We start from the raw sequence: 24,282 nt of genomic DNA, 5'->3' as shown, positions 1-24,282 counted from the left end.
CCAAAACTAATTACCCCACATACATATATATGCTACAGATGCAAAAGAATTTTCAACAGTTAAAATTTGTAGGATAACCTTTAGTATAATTTAAAAATTAAAATGTATTAGACTACATGTCCAACATTTATTTATCCATATATTAATAGAAATTTTTATTTTTACAATAAAATAGTGAACAGTCAATTACAACCATCAAGTTCAACACATTCAGTATGATAATATACAAAATTAATTTATAGTAAATGTGAAACTAACCTTTTATATTTACGTTTCTAATTCATTTCATTTTCTTTCTTCATAAAATTTCATTCAAGTTTAATCTCATCTGTCCTAAGGAACTTACAACTGTGGTGGAAAGGATTTTAGTTTCTTCATTAAATGCTAAAAACAAAATCCATATTAGTTATCCAATTTATTAAAATAATTTTATATAATAGTTAAGTTAAAGAATATTTAATATAATATAATTTATATACTAAATCATTGTGAATGAAGAATATTTTAGATTGATATCAATTGTGACAATATTTAAAACTAAGAGACACTTGTGATAAAGCATAAATATTTATACCAAACATGTGCACAACAATTTTTAACACTTTATAAGATAACCATTAGTATGATGAAACAAAATTTAAAACTTATTAGACTATGTGTCCAACATTCAATTATCCATTTATTATCCACATATTAATGAATAATAATATTTTTACATATAAAACTGAACAGTTGTAATTGCAAAAGTTAAGAGTTTTGTGGCCATTTCTATATCTATATTTGTCCTTTTTTGTAGGTCCATATTTGTTGTAATTATTTCCTGACATTTTGCTAGGATGAGTGGCTAGTATCTTCAGAGGTTTGATGACAAATTTTGATATTCAAGAAATTTTATTTTCTTTGTTGGCCAATCTTGTCTGCTTAACAATTTTAGTCTTTTTGAATACTGGTGTCCATATTTTATCAAGTTTCAATGTGTCTTCTTTTTTATTGAAGTTGTTTCTCTGTTTATGAATTTTAATTGTTTCCTTAATCATTCGGTTACGATATCCAATTGTTGAAGCAAGCAATTGTGTATCTTCGAATTGTATGTTAACCAAAATGTTTACACAAACTAAATTAGACCTCTGAAGATGCTAGCCACTCGTGCTAACGAAACGTCGGGAAATAATTCCAACAAACGTTAACCTATAAATTTAGGTTGTAATTGTACTTTTAATAACACACCATCGATATGTTAATATGCAAAATTAATTTATAATAAATGTGAAACAAACCTTTATTAGTTATATTTCTGATTTGTTTCATTTCCTTCCTTCGTTTAATTTTTTATTTGTTCTAAGAAATTTACAATTTAGTCAAGAAGCTTCTTGGTTTCTTGCGACAATGCTAAAAACAAAAAATCAGTTTTGTCTATTTAGTATATTAATATTGTTATACCATTCAAAGCACTATTATAGTTTATATAAAGGGTTTATTATAAATAAATGAGCAAAGAATACCCGAACAACTCAAACCGCCATTTTATGTTTCTCATGATGGACACACCACCTATGTGACATCGAAGAGTTGTGGGTTGGAAACTGCATTGACCAGAATATTGCTAATAATATAATCTTAACCACTTTTTAAAGTTTATTTAAATTTTGGAATTTATATAACAGTTATGTTGAAAAATATAAGATAATTTATATAGTAACCTATTGTGAATGGAAAATATTGTATATTTGTCAATTATGACGATATTTAATATAAAAAAGTGACTTGTGATGTGAATGATATTATTTAAATGACTAAAAATTATTGCTCATTATACATATTTATAGGTGTATAATAATTTTGAACAGTTAAAATTTGAAATACTGACTTTAATCGACAAAATAAGTGAATAGTAAATGTGAAACTGACCTTTTATATTTGTATTTCTGATTATTTTCATTTTCTTTTTTCGTAAATTTTCATGTCAGTTTAATTTCTTATTTGTATTAAAATGTATTAGACTACATGTTCAACATTTATTTGTCCATATATTAATGAAAATTTTTATTTTCACAATAAAATAGTGAACAGTCAATTACAACCATCAATTTCAACACACTCAGTATGTAATATGCAAAATTAATTTATAGTAAATGTGAAACTAACCTTTTATATCTACGTTACTAATTCATTTCATTTTCTTTCTTCATAAAATTTCATGCCAGTTTAATCTCATCTGTCCTAAGGAACTTACAACTTTAGAGGATTTTAGTTTCTTCATTAAATGCTAAAAACAAAATCCATATTAGTTATCCAATTTATTAAAATAATTTTATATAATAGTTAAGTTAAAGAATATAGTATAATATAATTTATATACTAACTCATTGTGAATGAAGAATATTTTAGATTGATACCAATTGTGACAATATTTAAAACTGAAGAGACACCTTGTAGGCAACTTGTGATAAAGCATAAATATTTATACTAAACATATGCACAACAATTTTAAACAGTTAAACTTTGTAAGGTAACCATTAGTATGATAAAACAAAATTTAAAACTTATTAGACTGTGTCCAACATTTACATTTACATATAAAACTGAACAGTTGTAATTGCAAAAGTTAAGAGTTTTGTGGCCATTTCTATATCTATATTTGTCCTGGTTTGTAGGTCCTTATTTGTTAGAATTATTTCCTGACATTTTGCTAGGATGAGTGGCTAGCATCTTCAAAGGTCTGATGACAACTTGGACAATTTTGTTATTCAAGAAATTTTATTCTGTTTGTTGGTCTTTCTTGTCTGCTTAGCAATTTTAGTCTTTTTGAATTCTGGTGTCCATATTTTATCAAGTTTCAATGTTTCTTCTTTTCTATTGAAGTTGTTTCTCTGTTTATGAATTTTAATTGTTTCCTTAATCATTCTGTTATGATATCCAATTATTGAAGCAAGCAATTGTGTATGTTAACAAAAATTTTTACACAAACCAAATTAGACCTCCAAAGATGCTAGCCACTCGTTCTAACGAAACATCGGGAAATAATTCCAACAAACGTTATAACCTATAAATTTAGGTTGTAATTGTACTTTTAAAAACACACCATCGATATGATAATATGCAAAATTAATTTATAATAAATGCGAAACAAACCTTTATTAGTTACATTTCTGATTCGTTTCATTTCCTTCCTTCGTTTAATTTTTTATTTATTCTAAGAAACTTACAATTTAGTGAAGAAGCTTCTTAGTTTCTTGCGACAATGCTAAAAACAAAAAATCAGTTTTGTTTATTTAATATATTAATATTGTTATACCATTCAAAGCACTATTATAGTTTATATAAAGGATTTATTATAAATAACTGAGCAAAGAATAACCGATCAACACAAACCGCCATTTTATGTTTCTCCTGATGAACACACCACCCATGTGACTTCGAAGAGTTGTGGGTTGCAAACTGCATGGACCAGAATATTGCTAATAATATATCTTAACCACTTTTTAAAGTTTATTTAAATTTTGGAATTTATATAACAGTTATGTTGAAAAATATAACATAATTTATATAGTAACCTATTGTGAGTGGAAAATATTGTATATTTGTCAATTATGACGATATTTAATACAAAAAAGTGACTTGTGATGTGAATGGTATTATTTAAATGACTAAAAATTATTGCTCATTATACATATTTATAGGTGTATAATAATTTTGAACAGTTAAAATTTGAAATACTGACTTTAATCGACAAAATAAGTGAATAGTAAATGTGAAACTGACCTGTCATATTTGTATTTCTGATTATTTTCATTTTCATTTCTCGTAAATTTTCATGTCAGTTTAATTTCTCATTTGTCCTAAGTAACTTTTTACCAAAGACATACATAACAGTTTTAAACAATTAAAATTTATAAGATAACCAGATAAACCAATAATGTTGATTAAATATAGATAAATCGATTATAAAAGAATATACTCTGACAGTGAAAATTTGTTTCTAAAATCCACTCATTTTACTAAATATTCTTAACAAAGCAATTCTTAAATATATTGAAAAATGTAAATTATTAAAGCATTTTAAAATATATTAAAATAAAACTAAATTTTGATTTAAAAACGACTGATATAATAATTTTTATGTAAAATAGTAGCAAATCTTCAAAAAAGTATGTTAAAAAGTATATAGAATATAAAAATATCTACATATAAATTTCTCCGTGGTGAAAAAGAGAGTCTGACTTCTTTGGCAATAAATCACTAAATTTTGTGATATGTTTCTGATATCTCAATTTAATCATCATATAGGAAAATCTTCAATTAAAGAAAATATTCGATCAACATTTGCATATTGTGTAATAGCAAAAAAAATTCACATATTTTTAGCAGTTCTGAAAAACTGTCAATGCTTATACATTGCAACATTTACTTTTTAACCTTTAACAACCGAATTATCAAGGCATTCGATACGCTCAATATTCAAAAGTCCAATAAGAAATAAGGTTTTAAAGGTTCAATCATTCTAAGAATTTTTTCTATTGTTGGGAACAACAACGGACACCCTTAAAACCCAAACATATCCGAAAAAATGCGGAGTATGGAAATTCTAATTATGACAGTCATATTAAGGGCGAGGAACATAAATCTCTCATCTTATCACAATAAAGAAGACTGAAAAGTAAAACTGGCAGCACATGTAGTGAAACGATGTTTATTACTTGTAGTACCTTCCTGTATATTATACTGTAACTGGTGTACCGCACAGTATATATTGGTTGTGTCAATCGCTAACGGAACAACAACGAGGATAGTCGGGAGAACTTGTTAATTATCCAGGATTTACTTCATCATCCCCTGTGATAATGATTGTGTACTGTGTTCTAGACTTGTCCAGGTAAAGGTGAATGTTCCCGTTTGTGTATTTTTCTGTTTTTATTTTAATTTATAGTAGTTTTTGTAGTTTGAAACTAAGGAAAATCAAGGACCACGTGCCACTTTAGTGACTGAGGCTTGTGTTTTCATCGAACCGACCCCATCTGAAAATCTCTTGGTGCCCTGAATTAAGAATACGGAGGAATTAGTAAAGATATATCCGTCAAGCTGGAGGTTTTGAAAAAGAGTTTCTAGAAGCGATGTCTTAATGCTGTTCTTGCAATTTATGCAAGATACAAAGTGGATTATTGAAGGTTAGTACCCATTTTTTATTTGATTATGATGATAAAGTGCTTCGTATGATCTCCATTATACATTTCAAACATTTAATTTTAAACAAAGAAACAAAATTAGAAAATAATAAATAATATTTTGTTTAATTAATGGCACTTAATTTATAAGTTAATAATATTAATATTTAAATATTTAACAAACATAACTTTATAAACAAATACATTAAGGTATCTGTACTAATTTTATGTTCATTTTGATGTGCTGATTCATTATTTTAATTTAGTATAACTTGTTTATATATTTTATTATACTTGTTTTTTTATCTCATTTTATGTACTGTAAGCTGCAATAAATTAGATTTAATCTCGGTTCAGTCTGTATAAACCTTAATTTTATTATCTGAGAACCAACAACACAAATGTATATTTTAATATACATATTTTAATATAATATGGGTGGATTTAATTTTTGTATTGTATTGTATTAAAAATTGTCTTTTCTACGTTGAAAGGAACTCGGTAGTGGTCCGACATGAAAAGATTTATATTTATTTTAGTCAAATAATATATTATTAAATTTATCCCAAAAGTATTTCATTTAACACCGACAAAATTTAATCAAATTTTAACAATTTTTCAAATATAATTTTTAAAAATATAGAATATTAATATTGAAATATTTTTTTACTGAAAGTAAGATAGGTTATAAATATATTACAATGGTGTGTTAAATTTGTGTAAACATTATATTTAGTTGATTTTAGAGTGGATAATGTAGCTATGGAAGTTTCATAAAATATATACATAAAATTAATAAATATTTACTAAAAATTATAAATATATATATAAATGTATATTGGAACAATATTTAGCATATATATTTTATCATATTTTATTTAGTAAACAGTTTAATTTAGTAACAAAATTAAAATTAAACTTAAATTAATTTGATCCATATTATTGAATTTTAATGATGTGAAACGTAGATTTATTATTATGGTGATTTGAAAAAATATAGTCATAAATATTAATCAAAGTCAATGTTCCATAAATATAAAATTAATGAGTCCTGCTGAAAATTCATTTAATTATCTATTTATTTCAAAGATTAGTTGAAAGTAAGTATTGTGACTAAAAATTATAATACACAAAATATTACATACGTATATGTAAACCCTATAAAATACAATAAAACGATACCACCAATATAATTTACTGGAAACGAATTAATTAAGATGAAAATGATTTTATTATTAATTATTTTTAGAAGAAATGTTGAAAATATTTTATAATCAGTACTTTTTATCAATTGCTTCTAAGGTTAAATAATTAACACATTCGCTAATGTTTTTATAAATTATGTCCAACAACGTTTTGAAAATAATGAATTTTTATTTTTAATAAATAAGTGTTTCACCTTAATATATCATAATATTTTTAACTATTAATAGAATTTAAAATTATTATTAAATATGTTGAAGCCTATTGGGTCAACGTTTTTTTATTAATGATGAAGTAAAATGTGGGGTTCCAAATTGAGAATTCTTATTTAAATGTTTATGAAAATACAATCAAATTTTGTACTGATCCAACCAGTTATGGTTATTTGAAAAAATTATTTATTAAAGAAAAACACATATTTTTGAAATTAAAAAGACCAATTGTATTTTCCTTTATTAATTTCCATATATACATCATTATTTTTTATTTCAGTCGTAGACGATGAAGCAAAGGAGATTCTCAGAATGTTATAGTTTTTTCATGACAAATGAATGAAATTTTGATAACGTAATAAAATTTATCCTTGATTGTAAAAACATTTGCAATAATAAACATATTTTAATTATAATTGTTTGTTCAAAATTTTCTAACTTAAATGAGGTAGAATGAATGAATTTTCAATAATTTGTTAGACATTGAATTTAAAAAAAAAAAAATAAAATACTTTTCAAGCATGTTTGAAGAAACAAATGAAAGACATTTCTTAGATGAAATTTGAGAAATTATATACACAGTAGTATACTACATGGAACTTATTCTTTTTATATCATTCTTAATTTCTTATCGATTAAGGTTTGTTATAATCTCAGCTGTGTATTATTAGACAAATATTTTCTCGTAAGTTATTTTATTTATTTTAATTGTATATTTATTTATTTTTAATTGTAACAAAAATAGGTTTTTTTTAACTATCAAGAACATTCATAAGTACTTTGTGTTGTACAAGTGTAATTATAATTTAAAATATTTTCAGTTAAAGAACCACATCTAAAAGAAAGATTATTCATCTATAATAATATATATTTGTGACAATTTCATTATGCACATGTTTATAATTTTTATATTTTAGATATTACAACAGGCTGCTCCTGAATTTAATGGGCCATTGTCACAAGATTAAGGTGTGAAGTCTATACATTGTTTTAATTGAAGAAATACTAAGAACAATCAGTGACCTGAAGAATATATCAGTATTTATGAACCAGATATTGAAAATTTCGCACCTCAACTGATATGTAAAATAATAAGAAATCATGTTCCATATGTTTCTTAAAATAGGTAATATTTTAAGTAACAAGCATAAATTATTACTTCTGTTAAATTTCTATTAAAATTTATATATTTTTGGGTATATATATAGGTATATAATTTGGGGTTGTCAAAAATAAGGTTTGTAACCTGCTGCTCGACAAACATTAGGGTTGTAAATTTGACAATTATTTCGTGTATCCACCAAAAACGTGGTGATTAGTTGGCTGGGGTGTGTCTATTATTACCAGTCCTTTATCTTGTCCTAAACTAAAAATATCTTGATTTAATTGCATTAGTGGTAAAGGATTTTAAAATAGTTATTTCTTACATTTTTGTTTATGGGCGGTATTAAAAACATTTTCACTTCCAATTACACAAATTTTCTTCTTTAACACCTTTTTCAGCTTTATTTTGTGTTTGACCCGAACAACACTACTGAATGGTTGAAGTTTAGTACGGTACAGCGTGATACAAAGTGTCCCTGTCGTCCACACTTAATACAGACAATCGATGGCTTCGTCGAATTTGGTCCCTTGAACGTTGGAAATCCTCTCGAAGTATAAGGTCCCGACATCTCGTTTTCATCATGCAATTTTCCACCCTTTATTAAAGCCGTTATTTGTTAGACATCTTATTAGGACTGTTATCGAAATCGTTCTTCATCGATTTCCTTTTCATGTAGGAAAAAAACTTGCTTTTCTTGTTGTACTGTACCTTTTGTATTAACGTCGGCAGTAAATGCAAGACTACGAATTCCAGGTTCGAACGACGTAATGTGAGCAAGAGCTGCATTGCAATCTCTTAATTGATTAGATTTAACCACATCTACATCATTTGGTAGACTGCATATGTTGAAAGGCATTAGTCGTTATTTGGTTTAGCCTTCTACAACCAAGAAGAATCTTGACTCTTCAAAGCTTACTTTATATTATCAGGGGAGCACCGTTCATAGATTTGTCCATAATGTACATATCAGCATCGACATCCAAGCTTGTGCATCAGCATTTCCCACATCTGGATCACATTCTGTCAATTCTACACAACTTGACTCTAAGGTGGCTTCAGAGCTTGTAATATAGTAGAACCATGAAGTTTTCGTTTTGTTTTTTGTGAACACCTCCCACTTTACTTCACTTTCAGTTGCCTACAAATAAGTTGTTTAAAATTTATCAAAACTTGCATTATAAGATATACTCATCATCTAATTCCTTATACCTTTATTTTCATCTTATGGTACAGAAATTTAAAGTAACACAATATTAACTGATTGGCATTTATTACAAGAAAATACCAAAGATTCAACATGTGGATCACTCAACGAAGTTGAACACACGCTGACTGTTGATCTTCTTCAGTCTCCTTTCCGTGATGTGGCGGTTCGACATTTTCGGCTGGGGTAGGCAACCAGAGTACGCAATATTCCGGTTACAAGCGATAATTTAGAGTATTCACAACAGGTTCATGTTCTGGGACTTTATTCATTTTATTTATTTTATTCAATTTGCACATAATATATCTAATAAATAATATAATTAATAAACTAATAAATAATAATTTAATAACTTAACCTTCCAATCCAGCTTGATGGATTTTTTTGTGTATATTTTCAATTTCAGAACTAATCCATTCACCTTTTTTTAATACTAGGATAATTATGTCAGTTTTCCATATATAGGAAGGTATTAGGGCTTATCCACCCCCAAAGATTTACGGATATTCTTCCGGAACGATTACTCGGTAAGATGTGGTTTTCATCAAACCGAATACAATTCCTTCAACCTCCCATGATCCGACGATTTGAAACATTTTTCATCTGAAAATACTGTGGTGCTAAAATCAAAATAACGAGACTGCTCCGCAAACTCTAGACATTTTTGTTTATTTTCATTGGAAAGTTGAACCTTTGCTGGTCTACGGTTATGTATCCCCTCTTGGTGTAATGCCCTCCTGACCGTTGTGGTACTCACGCCAAATTCTGCCGTAAAATTTGACGTGCAAGTAAACCGATTTGCAGTAACGGCATTTACCAATTGCCTCCTTTGGATTTCCCCTGTTAGAGGCGGCCGGCCGTCCGTGGCAGAACGGTTACCCGGTGTTCCGCCTCATAATTTTTAATTAATCTCCGTGCAGTTTCTCTCTAAAAGGGAACAGAACAATTCGTTTTATTTCAAATAATTTATGGTATTTATATTTACCCAAATGATACCGTTGTCGTGCGGTATTCCATAAAGTTTAAAAAGCCCCGAGTATAAGATATAAAAAAAATTATAGCTTAGGATTTCATGTTATATAATTTTGTAATTACTATTATTTAATTTTTTTTTAATAAACAAATAAATTAAATACCAATATAGTAAATGAAAATAAAAAAAATAAGATTTAAGATATTCATTGAATAAACATCTATAATATATTAGTTATTCTTTATTCATTCTATCGTTTCCAGATTCTATTAGTTACAGGCAGAGACTGAGGCTGAGAACTCATGGCTGAATTTTATAAAATTATAGGGAAACGTTAGAAGTCTTGGAGTCTGTTAATTTGGAGCTGTTACGTTAAGCTGTACGAACATTCTCAGTATTGAAAAGAACAATCTTAATTGGTCGTTTGAGATTTTGTTTCGATGAATCGAATTTACCTAAACGAGTAGAAACAATATTGTCTTCGTGTACTTCAACAAAACCAAGTATGTTATTGGCCAATTGTGTGTCAAGTGCTGACTGTTCGGCTTTCGCCTTAGTATTATTTGATTCAATAACTCCATATATATACTCGTAATAACATTGTTCTTTCGCTTTTCTCTTTCGACAATCTCCTGAATAACTTTCCCAGTTTGAATCAGGGTTGATTCTTTTGTTTTCTCAGTCGATTTACCACACAGTTGGAATTTTACACTGCTAACTTCCTCCTGGAGATTGAAAATAGCAGCCTTAAGACTGTTCAAGTCGTTGTTCCTTTCCTTACATGTTGAACAATTCAACGATAAGCCAGAATCAGCTCGAATCTGTTTAGCTAATGTACTGCTTATTTTAACACAATAAAAAACGACTTGTCACAGACACCGCAGTTTACCAATTTATGTGAATCGGCTTTCTTACCTCAACAAGCGCAAGGATTCATTTAGGAAAAATATCGGCTTGCGTTGATGTCAAAACCACCAGAGTACCTTCACCTACTCGGTTCATCCTCCGATAGAATTAACAGTAGTTTCAGCAGCGTTGTGGACACACGTCTATACTAAACTAAACTAAAATAAACTTTATTGGTCTTCAGATAAAATACATATCATTGCCACATCTATCTCGAGTTTCCTGAGGGACTTTAGAGTCGGATACCCGACGTACCGGGCTCTTTTCGTTACTAACTGTCAAATAATTGGGCACACGTCACGCAACTAACTAATCATCAACGTCCACATTGGAGGCGATGCGCCATCAGATATGATTTCATAAAGAAGAAATTTAAAAGGGCCGGTTCACAAAAATAAACAGCTCCGTAGAGCGTGGAGCCGGATTTGGCGAGCTCAGCGAAAATAATATCAGTTGTGTATATCTCCGGAACGAGCTGAAGCAGATGAAAGGGCTAAAAATTGTCCAAATGTTGACAAATGCCACCCCTTTATGTTTCCTATTCACCATCAGTGGTCTAATGCATGTTATAGTTCCGAAAAGTTAGATTTAAACCACTATTCGTCTATCACCTCGTCGAAATTCTTTATATATAGGCTAAGTATGTTGTTAATATGATTTGATGATATGATGATTTTTCGTCATTATTATGAAAATACATGCATTTGGTACTGTATGTGTGGTGGAAGCTGGTACTGCATGTGTGCTAAAAGCTGGTACTGCATGTGGGGCACTATCTGATGTAGCATATGGTACTGCATATGGTGCTGCATTTCCTTAGGTGACATTTGGGGTGATGTGTTGGGTGGCTCCTGGAATTGTATCTGGGGATGGCACTCGTGAGACATCATCACAGGTGCTGCCCGGAACATATTTTGCGAAATTATATCTTCTGCCTTATAAAAGAATGCCATACCATGGGTATAATGCTGGTAATACAGATCCTTTTTTTGTTTAAGACCTGGTGTCATCAAAATTATGTTTCGAGGTATAGGTGACGGTGGCACTAAAATACTTTGTTCAATTGCTTATGCGTTCTGACTGTATACTTTGTCCTCTTTCCTTTCTGTATGTGAAATGTACGATATATATGATATCTGTTTCTAATCCGACAACCAAGCATGGTTTCTTGCGCCTTGTTGGCTGCTTCCTTAGTGGAGAACGAAACAAATGCCACCCATTTGCTTCCTATTCTCTATCAAGAGTCTAACGCATGTTATAATTCCGAACTTCGCAAAATTTGATTTGAACCATTATTCATCTATAACTTCATCAAAATTCTTTATGTACATACTAAGCATGTTGTTAATACTTTTATTTATGATTTAAAATTCTGGAATTCGTTATTGTTATGAGATGGCTTCATCACAGATGACATCTGAGGTGCCATGTGTGGTTGCACTCGTGTTGGTGTCTGATGCTGCATCTGGAGCGGCATTTGGTACTGCTATACTTTGTCCTCTTTTCTTTCCGCAAAAGAGATGTACAACGGCCTGTTATCAATCCGATAACCATGCATGACTTCTTCCACTTTGTTGGCTGTCTCCTTAATGGAAAATGTGACAAATGCCACAACTTTATGTTTCCTATTCTCTATATTGTTATTAGATATATTTATGAAGTCTTCAACAATTTTCTTTGTCTTGGCTCGGCTGACGCACTGTTGTTGGAACACATTTAAAAACAAGTTGTGGCGAAAAATTGGAGGTCCACTGTTTGATGCACTTTGCTTCAACTGTGAACTGCTACTATTGCTATTGTGGCCTTTAAAATTACTGGACTAGATTTGATCCGAACTTGGGGTCACATAAATATAATACTACTAGCTGACCCGACAGACTTCGTCCTGTCAAAAAAATTTGTAATCTGGCAGTGTTTTGTTCCTACCTTTTTTATATTCTTTGCAAAAAATTATCCTGAACAGAACCGTCACCCTGGTAATAATTAAATAAAACACTATAAGCATTTAAAAGTAAGTAATTTTAATCATGCAAATCATAATTATTAACAAAAAAAAAAATCAGTTCTATTTTCATTGTAGTGCTTTGTGATAAACGATGTTTTTTGTTTGATTACCTGGCGCATATACAAACAAATCTGATGGTTTTCCAATACGGGAACAGGCAACATACAAATGACCATGTGAGAAACATGGGTTTTCCAAATTAATACCACAAACACTTAATGATTGCCCCTGGGACTTGTTTATGGTCATAGCAAAAGCAAGCCGCACTGGAAACTGTAGTCGTTTAAACTCAAATGGCACATCAGTCAGAATCATTGGGATGCGCGGTATGAGAACATCTTCTCCTTTATACTTTCCTTTCAATATAGTTGCTTCTATCACGTTGTTTAGTAGTTTTTTTATCGCTAACCGTGTGCCGTTGCAAAGGCGCGGTTGGTTGATATTTCGCAACATTATAATTACCGATCCAACCTTTAATTGAAGATTGTGAGGTGGCAATCCTGGCAAATCCAGCGAGTTTAAAAATTCCGGTGGATAGTTAACTACATCGTCTTGGTTAGTTGCCGAATCAACTGATTTATATATCCTCGATTCGCCTGTAATTTGTTCTTGAATTTTGAAATTTAATTCATTTACATCAATGTTTTTGGCTGCCAATATAGCTCGTTCGCTTAACCAATCATGGTTTCTGTAATTTTGAGCAACATCTGGAAATACCTTCTGAATGAGTTCTTCTTTTGATTGAGTTAAATGACAAAAACTTTGAGGAAAGTTAATGCATCCAGTCAACATGTCAATAGGAAAATTGCCATTACCAATGTCAATGAGTTGTTTAGAGAATATGTTTCCAGATTGGTCATTTTGCAACTCAACACGCATATTCTTGCTTAAATGAAGTACTTTGACATATTTCCACAAATTGGATGACTTTAGACATGCGTTGAGTTCATCAGCTGGCGTTGATCGTGGAATCACTGGCAATGTTTGACGAAAATCTCCTGCTAATAAAATCATTGCACCACCAAATCGGTTCTGATTGCTCCGTAGATCTTTTAAAGTTCTGTCTAAGGCCTCCAAAGATTTTTTATGTGCCATCGTGCATTCATCCCAAACGATCAATTGACATTGCTGCAAAACCTTTGCCATTGCAGAGTTCTTCGAAATGTTGCAGGTTGGAGTTTCATTGCTTTGCATATTTAATGGCAATTTTAGTGCTGAATTGGCTGTTCGACCACCTTCAAGCAAAGTTGCTGCGATTCCCGACGAAGCGAGTGCAAGTGTAATTTTATTTTGTGAGCGAATTGTTGCTAATATTAATGAAATCAAAAAAGTTTTTCCTGTACCACCAGGTGCATCTAAGAAGTAAATCCCCCCAGTTTCATCATTTGTTACTTTCATAAGAGTATCAAATACATACCTCTGTTGTTCATTCAACAGTGGAAGATTTGTTTGAATTAATTCTTTCAAAGTGTTGAGATCATACAGTTTTTCTCGGTGCAACTCTTGGTTAAAAGCATCATGCATTGGACGATTGGGCGCGGCCAGGCCTAATTGAATTAATAGTTTGTTTGACATCATCAAGCACATGTCTTCAATTAAAATCAATGCTTCGTTGTAAATTTCTTCACTGATTTGCATATTTGGATTTCCCATTCTATTCCGTATTTGATACAAAATATCATCACACATATAATCTTTGTACTTGATCCACAAATCAATTGTGTTTGATGGGAAGCATGTAGATATGATTATAGAAAACAATGTTCGTATTTGATGAGCGTGTAAAGATATTACATCATCACTGAGAGTTTGATCCCAATGAGCGTCATTTTCTAGCAATTGTAAACGTTGACAGGCTTCTCTGTAGGATCCACACAATTCACCATCAACAGTTCGTAAATGTTGGAATGATGTTGGGCCACGTACATTGACTAATAGCAGTCGTAAATAAAAACATTCACCATTGCTTGGATTTACTGAATAAATTCGACCAATCGCATCGGTGGAATATACATCTGGGTATCCTGGTACTGGTTTTCCTTGTTTCCGTCGTATAAATCTCCTTGAGGATTGATTCCAAGTATAATATTTTGGCATTTCAGAATATAGCAATGTTTGTGCGAAATTATCGTTTTGACATGTCTCAAAAAAACTTGTTAATGTAGTAGATGGTGGCTGAGCAGCTCTTTGACCTGCGTTCTCTGCTGTAAAATACACTCTTTGTCCATTTTCTAAATGCACAGCTAAGTGAATAACAGAAGGGTGTCTGTCTCTCATGAATTGGAAAAGAAAATATTCGCCAAATTGCTTCATTACTACTAACATAGCGGCCCATTTGGTATTGAGTAACTTCATCATTGGAATTCTCTGCACCAATTCCAATCACAGTCATATCACTCCCTTTGGTTACATATTTGCAAACGTATTTAATAGATTTCACTGAATGGTTAGATTCAACATTGATGTGTGCTTGATAAAATGGGTGAATATGGAACAATCCAGCGATTATCTATCTCAATATCTTCCATCGTCTGCTGTCGATCGGCGACGATACAGTGGATAACCGTCATTACCAGTAATTGTTTCCGATATTAAAGTCTGTGGATATCGTTTCAAACATTTACCATCCATCATACACGGTGAATTTTGATTAAGAGTTCCACAGGGACCATGTATCATGTTTTTGATAACTACCTCATGCAATCCAGGATCTACTTGTACATTAGGGATTTCAGCTGATATCACTGCATTTTCATTTGGCCTTTTCTTTTCAACCAACCAACTCAAAATGTGTGCATGTGGCAATCCTCGTTTCTGCCACTCCACAGAATACATCCAGCAGCAGCATCCAGTCTCACCAAACACATGATGTTTTACGATGAAATCCATCAAAGATTTCAACTTTTGTCTAAAGACTCTGGCTATAATATTATGACGATCAATGGGTGATTGCCCAGGGAATAACTCCTGCTTGTTTTCTATCCAGTGTGGATTGCATGTAAATGTGATGAACAAATCTGCTGTATAATAACGCATAATGACGAACATACGACATGGCATCTTGAGCATATTCGTGCATATGTCTAGGGCTTCCGATGTATGTTGCTGGAAGAATTGTCATCCGTCCCACATTCTGTGCATTGCCATCTGTATTAATCGCATCTCGAAGGTGAATATACTCTTCAGATCGGAGTTTAGTTTGATTCAACCTGATAAATGTTAATCTCTCCGTTTCAATTTTAACATACATGTCAACAACATATTGGTGATATAATCGCCGACATTTCAATATGTGATTGTCTTCATTTTCCCGAATCATTAGGCGGTATGAATAATATTTCATTGAACTTACTTCTTTGTTGATTTCAGAACCTGTAAATATATTTTGTTTTAATAACTTTGAAATATAAAATTAAAATACATAATATATTGACTGAGATATTATCGCCATAGCTAAACTAATATTTTAATTACCTGTAATGGGATTGATCATTTTTATTGAGAAATCTTAGCCATCTTCACCTTGCCAAAATATAATGGGATATTGCAGTGCATCATATGAGCGGGGTGTTTTCTTTATACGTTGTAATTGATCATTCCGACGATGTAAAACAATATCACGGGATTCAAAGTTTTCTCCAACTACAACGATAGCAACTTCATCAATAGTTGGTGCATTAAAACGCCTTACATGTTGACCCGTAGGTGTTTTATCAGCTCTGATTACAATTTTGTGATTATCAGATGGCATCAGATCAAGTGCACTTTTAAACAATATAATCAATTGATTGTGTTCATGAAAAAAAGTTTGTAATTGTTCAACAATAGGCCTCTTTACTAAATTGTTATATGCACAACGCTGATCTATTTCTTGTTGTGAATTGCCCATAAAATAAATTTGTAGGAATTCATAGTTGCTAGCTGGCACTGGTAACAATGAACCTGCTCTGTGATATATTTGGCCTTGTATCTGTAAAATTAAAAAATATATATATTATATTTGTACCAAAAACACTATAAAATAAAATAAATAAGCAATGTGTAGAATAAATTTATGTATTGTCAGTGATCAAACTTAAATAATATTTGTTATTATAAATTATATATCAGAAGATATTGTTCGCTAAAATAATTATGATTAACTGCTTTAATACATACCTTGAAAGTTGGCATAAAATTTTCCCGAACCACATTTGTTGCCCCAAATGAAGTCATTTGAAAGCAATTGTTATATTGTTGGATATTTTTCAAAAAGTGTATGGAATCTGTTCCTATTCCTGAAACCAATGAGTACAATAACTCTGGTGGTGGATTCAATGGTATTAATTTTACTTTACCATTTGCGCAACACAATCCATTGGCTTCGTTTTTGTATTTTAATGCTTTACAATGTGAGCAAACCGAGTTCATAGAACCAATAACAACACATTGGTAGTTACTGTAGTCAACTGACACATCGTAACTGAAAGCAGCCCGATTCAAATTTGCGCGATTATTAGTTGAAAGTCGTGCTCGCGCTTCACGTGTTTGTGATATCCTAATTCTTGTATGTTCATTTCGGTCGTCACGTTCTTGTGCAGTACGATTAGATCGGTAATTGGCTTGGTTTGTAGCATTTCGTGTTCTTCTACTTAAATTGCCTCGTCTTATAGGAGGCATTATTAAAATATTGTGTCACATGCAATAACTTTTTTTTCATAGGTAGATAACAAAACACTGCAAACAAAACAAAAGCACACTCAGTAGAGTATAACAGAAAATCCAAGAAAAACAACACCGGCAAAGGCGGCAAATCGACATTGACAGTTGTTTTTTTAATTTGTTTTTTTTTTAATCTGATATGACTTGAAGTCAAATCCTTTAAAGCCATACCAATGTTTCATTTTTTTTGTCGCCTGCCGAAAGTAAAACAAAAGAAATAATAATATATCGCGAAACCGACCAAGTTGTTATTATTATATTTTGTGACTATTCAATTTGGTTGGGTCCGCGATCACTTTTTTTTAATTTCGGAACGCGACATTAAATCTTCCAACGACGTATTCTGGGCTCCAACGCACACACGCACTCTGTTTTGATAGATATGATTGAATTTGAACTTTGTTTAGCGGTAAGAAAGTGCAAATTTACTTTTAGACGTTAGGAACACACCTACATTTCTTAGATAACGGTGAGTGCTTGTAATTTAATATGAACTTTATATAATAGCAATAAAGCTCAAATTGATTCTACGTTTTAGTTAGAAAACTTTTGTATGTGAAAAAGAAAAGTGCTGATTTTAGGGTTTTCCCGGCAATTATTCGATTTTTTCTCGCCGTAAGAACCATCCTTGGACTTCAACGAACATTTTAAAAAAAGAATTGGCCAAATTGGTCCAGGCGTTGTTGAGTTATGCGCTTACCAACACATTTTGCGATTCAATTTTATATTATAGATTATCAGAATATTAAGAATAGAACATTAAGGTACAATAATCTAATCTAACACACATAGATAAAATTAAAATATAGATAAGATTAACTAATTTTGCAAGCTTTAGTTATTCAGAGAATATTTTATGTGTTTTGTTGAAATTGTTATAATAACTACAATATTTAAAGCGATTATTTAAATAACAAATATTAAAATAATCTTAATTAATATTATTTTGAATTATTTTAAAAATGATTTAAATTCCTATTTTAGCTAATGTGATATATTTTAAAAATATTACATACAAGAAATAAAAATGAACTATTTTCATAACAAAACCAAGTATTTGCGAAACGTAAAATTGTGCATATTAAAACATTTTAAATGTTATGAAATAATAATATGTTATTAACAAATATATTAAGAAATATTGGGTGATTAGAAATTGTTCGTGTGTATGAGTTGAAATTTCACGATACACGACAATTACTTAACTGTTATCAATATGTAATATTCTATTTAATAATAATGGCAAATTGTTAATTGTATGTATTTACTCTTATGCTGTTAAATAAATAGTTAACGGTTATGATTCACAACACCCAGTTACTTTTTTAAAAATTTATTTTATGGACAATTTTGATATTAATTTCTTTATGTAAATTTAACAATAAAATAACAATAGTTTTTAACAATGTAACATACATTTCGTTGTAATAAGCGATGAAAACAGAATTTGGATCTATGAATTCAAATATACCATTTTGATTTGTTCAAGAAAGATCCTCACTGTTGTTTTTCATTTATTATTTCTTTGAACGTTATTTGTTATTGTATCTTATAACTCATTCATCATTTGTAATCTGTTTCTATAAATACAATTTTTGCAATTTCGTATATTTGTATGGCAGATCATACCAAAAACCGTTTCTATGAATCTATAATAATGATAATAATAATAATAATAAACCGTTTATTTAACAATCATGCTACATACAAAACATTACAAGCAGTGTAGAATAGTATAAAATATAATTAATAATAAGTAAATACTAACAACAACAGCATATAATATACAAAAGACTACAAAAAATCTTACATCATATAAATTAAACAGTTCAAGAAGAACGGCATATAAATAATATACAAATAATAAACAAATGCAGGGTAAAAAAATATTACGATATTTATAACATTGAATTCAACAACTAAGTTGTATTACATCTTTGTTGTAATACAAAATCATTACGGTTTCGTGTATCATAAACATATACGTCTTTAAATAACTTACTTTTGTTACATATGTACTCAGGTAATAGACCATTTTTCACTTTAAATACAAATATATTTACATTACACATAATTTTTTGTTTCACAGACAATACATTTAGAACTCTCAACATAGACAAAATTGGAGTATACCGATTACACATTAAAATAGTTCTTAGGGCTCTGTTTTGAACAATATGCAATTAGTTAATTTTATAATTTGGAAGGGCAAACAATAGTGTAGAGCAATATTCCAAATGTGGCACAGTAATGCTCTTATATAACAATAATTTAGTATATAGTGACAGATTTTTCCTATACGTGATATAAAGCCAATTTTCTGTGAAATTTTCCTCATAATATGATCTGCATGTGTTAGAAATTTTAATTTTGGGTAAAAGATTACTCCTAAATATTTAATATTACATTCATGTTGAATTTTACATTTGTTAATTGTCACGTTTAAATTTTTTTCATTAATGTATTTTAATTGTGTTGGTTTTCCAAATACACAACACTTAGTTTTTTCTGTATTTAAACTTAAATTATTATTGCACAACCATATAAAGATATTATTTAAATCGTTGTTGGTCTTACTCGACATGGTTTTAATATTTTATCCAACAATATACACCATAGTGTCATCAGCAAATAATTCTATTTGACAGTCTTTTACACACTCCACATCATTCACATACATCAAAAACGTCAAGGATCCTAACACAGTCCCTTGAGGCACTCCGTAATCTACATTTAATAAATCTTGAGTGACAATTTTTAAATTTTACTTTTTGTTTTCTGTTTGGCAAATAGGAGTGGAACCAAGCTAATGCTTTTCCTTTGAAGCCCAAATTACTCAACTTGTTTAGCAGAATTGACCTATCTACAGTTTCAAAGGCACGTCTTAAATCAAGAAACACAGCCAATATTAAGTTTCCCTCATCAATTTTTCCTGTAAATTTGTCACAAATATTCACAACCACAAACTCACAAGAATGACGAAGACGAAATCTCGATTGATAGGGTACTTGTAGGTTATTTATATCACAATGCTCTTGTATTTGTTTCTTAACTGCAGGTTCCAATACTTTCTCATATATTTCCACGGTGTTAATCGGTCTAAATTCGTTAATTCGTTTGGTGTTTGGCACTTTTGGTACCGGAATGATTGTGGATATTTTCCATGTTTCAGGAAACGCTCCATACTGTAACGATGTATTTATTATGTCCAACAGCCGACTTACAATCACGAGGCACGTATCACACAGCACTTAATTCGATATTCCATCATCTCCTCCACCTACATTTTTCATCGAATTAAGTATTTTCTTTAAAACATTCAGTGACAGTGCTTTAAAGCGTAAAAGCAAATAGTTATTTATTTTATCAAAATAATAAACAGTGGCTGCCAAAAATATGGAAACAATTTAGGAAATTGTTTATTTTTCTTAATCACGGATTCTTTTAGAAAGTGGACAATATTTTACAGGTTAGGCCAGGTACAGTTATATTAATTATCCAAAAATTATTAAAAATTTATATAATATGCAGATTAGTAACAAATATAATCTCAGAATAATCAAATTCAGGTATAAAAAATGAACAAGTGTAATGAAATTGTATAAATAGGTATTATTCAAACAAATTCGTTGTAGTCTTGGGGTACAATTTGAATATGACTGTTACGCCATGGACAGAAAGTAAAGGTTAAACCTAACTATAGTCTTTACTTTTATTATATACAATAAATAAAGAATTATAATAATAATAATAAAATATTTTATCAATAATGAAAAAATGAAAATGATTTGTAATAAACAAAATATCCATGTTATAAGAGACTGGTTACACTTTAAACCAACAGTTATTTTCAGCCACAAAAATAAACGTTTATTTAGAATCTATAAACAATATGGAATTGATTTAAGCAGTACACAATACATTCTGATAAATTGACAAGGCACAAGAGTTGATAATAGGTTATTAAAAAAATAGTTAATTGTGGTGTTTTGGTGTCATGGAACCGAAGAAAAATAATAAAAATAACTAATTATTCTGACATTAATGCATATTATCACATTATGAAAATTAAATATAAACAATAGAAAAATAATAGAATAAAATCATTTTTACTCTTACTTATTACTAATTAAACATAATAAAACTACAAATGAAGGATGTACATTAATATTTCACCATCCATAAAGTCAATAATATAATTCTCATACTTTCTATTAGTGAAAATAATTAATGAATGATTAAACATTATATTAATATACGTTAATAAATCTAAAGCAGTATTTTTAAAGGTATTGGCAATAGTAGCCTAGTAAAATATTTCATAATTTATTTGTTAATAATAAATAAACAATACTATCTTCTATAAAATCCCTGAGTACGTCACAGATCTAAACCTGAACATAAGAAATAATTAATTAGAATGATAAAGACAATTATTATTATTACTACTACATAAATAAATAAATGAAATGAAAAAAATGTAGTTATATTATTTTTTAACGACTACTAAATATTAGTTGTATTTTACATTAATAATAGCCATTCAAACAAGGTGTGCAAAGTTGATGAGTCAATAAAAACAGAAAATTTTGATCAAAATAAAATAGTACATTTTTTTCATTTTATTTATTTATTTATGATTCCAAGGACATGAAAATATTTTGACCTTGTATTTAACACTGTTACCCTGTCTGAAACTCCCAGGTGCACTCTGTATATTGTTCATGTCATCTTCGGTGGTCCACCTTTTTGAACAAGTTCCTCTAAATCGGGTCATCCTGTTGTTAACATAAACAAACAAGATCAACTGTATAAATAAAATTAAGAAACAAGTTAAAATAAATAGTCCACATATTTGTATAAATAAAACTTTAAACTAACACCATAAATAAAATTAAAAGTAGTTTCAGAATAGGATTAACAATTAATCCACGTCAGCACATGTAAAATAAATCAAAATAAGTTAGAATAAAGACAATACAAAGGTTAAAATAGTGTGTGCAATATACCGGTCATTCACGTGTTATTGGAGCTGTTGTTTCCGGTGGGCACCGCACCCTCAGTCCAGCTCAAGGTATCCTCTGATTCCCCTCGAGGCGACTCCACGGTCCGCAGGGTTGTAGCCAAATATGTGTTGGAGCACCGGGTTCGTCCCCATTTGTGCTTTTTCTACTACCTTTTTGGTTCGATCCTTCACCAGGTCTTCGAGGGTGGTTATGCCTAGTTCTCTACGGATTTGATTATTGGGGACGAACCATGGCGCTCCCAGGATTCTTCTCAATATTTTATTCTCCAAGAATTGGAGCAATCCTCTTCTTGTGACCGACGCCGTTGCCCATGTCTGGCAGGCGTAGGTTGTTACTGGTCTCACTAGCACTAGAAGTGGACAATCCACTTCCCTGTTTAAATAGGGGTTTCAGGGCTCCCATCCTCTGTAGCATCTTCTTTCTTCCTCCAGGTGGGGCCCCCAGGTCTACAGGCTCCTGTAGAACAGTGTCCAGTTTGTCCTCATCGTAGCTTTTCTTAACTTCACTGTAGATCCCCCAATTATTTCTAGGCAAATCGGATTGTGGTCGGATGATGTGTCTTCAATGGTTGTCATCCTGATGTCAAGATTCAAGTTGTTAGTTACCGCAATGTCTATTACATCCGACCTACGACCTGCCTGGCAGATGGTTGGTTGGCTAAGTCTGATGACGACCCAATGTTCGCTGTTTGCTAGTGAATACAGTTGTCCATACGTGTTCTCGGACTTGCTGTTCCACATTCTGTTTTTGGCATTGAAGGTATTATTCAAACGAATTTGTTGTAGTCTTGATCAAAATGAATTCGTATCCGCATTCCTCAAACACCTTGAGCGAAAGAATCCGTAAAAATGCTAAGAACATCTCCACTTATTTAGTAATCGCCGAGGAACGATATGAACGGGGAACTGATATAGTTATTGGTGATAAACAACTGAAGAAGGAACTGGTGCAAACGTACAACGTGAATTGGAGACACGTGCAATGTTCGTTTTCATCAATAAATGATGAAGTTGACAGTAGGAACGAAAACCAAAACGATATTCCTAATACCAGAAGGTTGTATTACAAGTTTTATGTTAATAACGACAAACATGAAGAACGTATAGCATGTTTGAATGTATTATAAATACAGATGGGAGAATATTTTAGCAATTTGGGGTACAATTTGAATATGACTGTTACGCCATGGACAGATAGTAAAAGTCAACCCTAAGTATAGTCTTTACTCTTTAAATCATACTCATTACTCATAGTTTATGTACCAATTTATATACAATAAATAAAGAATTAAAATAATAATAAAATGTTTTATTGATATACAGCTCTTCTTGGTCAATTCTTATCAGTAATAAAATAACAAATTATTGAATTTGTCGTTATCAAAAGGATTATGATCCAAAACACACAGGCCTGTATGGATAGTGAATATTCTGTATTACTAAGGTAAGTAGTATATTCACAAATATCACTGTACAAAATTACCCAATCGTAATTTTTCTTCAACTTCAAGAGCAAAAACTGAAAAAGAATATTTAAACTAATTTAGATTAGTAAAAAAGTTATTCAAAAACATTCATTCTTCCCACATATTTTAAAAAATATGTTAACGAATTATTTTTTTTCATTGTTCACGCCTACAATGAGTAGGTGTACTTTTAAAATTTCAATTATTCATTTAATTGGTGCAAATATTTTTTTCAATAATAAAAATATGAAAATGATTTGTAATAAACAAAATAACCATATTATAAGAGACTGGTTGGTTACACTTTAAACATTTTCTC

At 30.4% G+C, this 24,282-nt stretch overlaps 1 long non-coding RNA gene across 1 annotated transcript; it reads right to left on the bottom strand.

The window, feature by feature from the left end:
• Positions 1-256: 256 nt before the first annotated feature.
• On the bottom strand, positions 257-3,438 carry LOC126266361 (uncharacterized). The gene is made up of 3 exons (XR_007548766.1): positions 3,296-3,438; positions 3,133-3,244; positions 257-384 (listed from the first exon to the last, which is right to left on the bottom strand). It is a non-coding gene; the product is annotated as an uncharacterized LOC126266361 (long non-coding RNA).
• Between the last annotated feature and the right edge of the window lie 20,844 nt (positions 3,439-24,282).

This window comes from Aethina tumida, chromosome 8 (assembly GCF_024364675.1).
Source record: "Aethina tumida isolate Nest 87 chromosome 8, icAetTumi1.1, whole genome shotgun sequence".
Lineage (NCBI taxonomy): Eukaryota > Metazoa > Arthropoda > Insecta > Coleoptera > Nitidulidae > Aethina > Aethina tumida.
Note: the sequence above shows the minus strand (reverse complement) of the source record. Positions and strands in the feature narration are given on the sequence as shown.